The 2,254-nt window shown below is 39.4% G+C and overlaps 1 pseudogene; it reads left to right on the forward strand.

Annotated features, from left to right (window-relative positions):
* Positions 1-1,141: 1,141 nt before the first annotated feature.
* LOC123773139 (5S ribosomal RNA) lies at positions 1,142-1,259 on the forward strand (annotated as a pseudogene).
* Positions 1,260-2,254: the final 995 nt, after the last annotated feature.

Below are 2,254 nucleotides of genomic sequence, written 5' to 3' on the forward strand. Positions count from 1 at the left end.
GTTTACAGTTAAATGCTTTACATGAATTCTCGGCCAAACGTTCGTTTTATTTTACACTATGTAAACGCGGTAAAAATACACATTACTTTCTTTTATATATCCTCCCCCTTTCCCCCCATTTTTTTTTAATTTATTCAGCCAGAATTATTGGTCTCGAAATTTAACGGAACGCATTCGACTGCAAAATATACAATGTGGAAATTGCACGCTAGAGAAGCCGGGGATATGAATGTGTATATTGTATGAATCAGGTAAACAGTATTTTAACGTCGTGGTGAAGAGGCTTCTCTTGTTTTGGGTTCCTAAACATTTTATTTCATTTTTCGTTCCTAAACGTTTTTTTTTTACTTTGTGGTCCTAAACCTTTTTTTTATTTTGTGTTCCTAAACATTTGCTTTTATTTTTGTTCCTAAACCTTTTATTTTATTTTGTGTTCCTAAACATTTGCTTTTATTTTGTTCCTAAACCTTTTATTTTATTTTGTGTTCCTAAACATTTTAGTTTGTGTTGGGTTCCTAAACATTTGCTTTTATTTTATGTCCTTAGACATTTGTTTTTATTTTGCTAAAACATTTGCTAAAAATTACTCTTACTTTGTGTCCTTAAACATTTCATTTATGTTTGTGTTGTTTCATAGGCCTTTAACTCCTACATCATGTGTTACATAGACCTTTAACTCCCACACCAAGTGTTACATAGGCCTATAATTCCTACAACACGTGTTGCGCAGACTTACAGCTCTTTCACTATGGTATTCCTTGTAAATAAACATATTCATTATGCAGTAGCGTTATTTAAATGTATCATACCACTGTTATTTTTTTTTTTTTGTGATACAACTTTTTCTAACAGAGAATTAAAGTTAGTAAATATGTGATTGAATATTGGAAACAACGTGACAGTATCCACTATGGGATTACTGTGTTTTCAGAGGTGTGTTCTTGTTTGCTTCCAGTGCAATAATTGTAATGTTTTCGAAATTATTATTTACTCTGCCGAAACAGCCGTTTTGTTATTAAGCCTTTGTGTGTCTGTGTATTTACCTAGTTGAGCTCTGCTCCATGTTCCCGCCTCTCAACTGTCAATCAACTGTTACTAACTACTTAATAACTTTTTTCCGCACACGAACACGCTCACACACGCCAACGGCCATACCACGTCGAGAACACTGCTTCTCATCGATCAGCGAAGTTAAGCAGCGTTGGGTTTGGTTAGTACTTGGATGGCTGAACGCCTGGGAACACCAAATGCTGTTGGCAATAATGTTTTGTGGGGCCTGGTAGCCTGGTGGATAACGCGCAGGCCTCGTAATTCTGTAGCGCGAGTTCGATTCCCGCACCAGGCAGAAACAAATGTACCAAGTTTCTTTCACCCTAAATGCCCCTGTTACCTGGCAGTAAATAGGTACCTGAGAATTAGTCAGCTGTCACGGGCTGCTTCTTGGGGTGTGTGAGTGGTGTGGAGAAAAAAAAGTAGTTAGTAAACAGTTGATTGACATTTGAGAGGCGGGCCAAAGGAGCAAAGCTCAACCCCCACAAACACAACTAGGTGAATACACACACACACACACACACACACACACACACACACACACACACACACACACACACACACACACATACACACACGCACACACAGGTGATAAGAAAAGAAAGGACACAGAGACAGGGAGGGGGAGTGGCACTCCTAATAAAGCGGAAATCGAAGTTTGATGAGTTGGAAAATCCGGGTACCAATGAAAGCACGAGCTCCATACATGGAACTCTGACAGTGGATGGGAAGAAGATTGTAATCTTGATACTCTACAATCCCCCACCAAACAGTAGAAGGCCCAGGCAGGAGTATGAGGACAGCAACAAGGCATGTATAGATGAACTGCAGAGGGCAGCAACAATAGCTGTGGATACTCACCTTGTTCTTTTGCGAAGACCTCCTGGAACCTCTTGTTGATTTCTTCACACACCTCTTTGTCATTCTCTGTATACCTGTCCTTGCCTGTTCTAAGTTTCATTACCTGTTCTTTCAGTGTTGTTTTCCTCCTGATGTGACTGTGGAGTAGCTTTGGTTCGGTCTTTGCTTTGCTTACTATATCATTTTCATAATTTTTATCTGCTTCTCTTCTCACACTAACATGCTCATTCCTGGTTCTCTGGTATCTCTCTCTACTTTCTGGTGTTCTGTTATTTCGGAAGTTCCTTCACGCCTTTTTGTTCAGTTCCGTGGCTTCCATTCATGCCCTATTATACCATGGATT

This window comes from Procambarus clarkii, chromosome 14 (assembly GCF_040958095.1).
Source record: "Procambarus clarkii isolate CNS0578487 chromosome 14, FALCON_Pclarkii_2.0, whole genome shotgun sequence".
Lineage (NCBI taxonomy): Eukaryota > Metazoa > Arthropoda > Malacostraca > Decapoda > Cambaridae > Procambarus > Procambarus clarkii.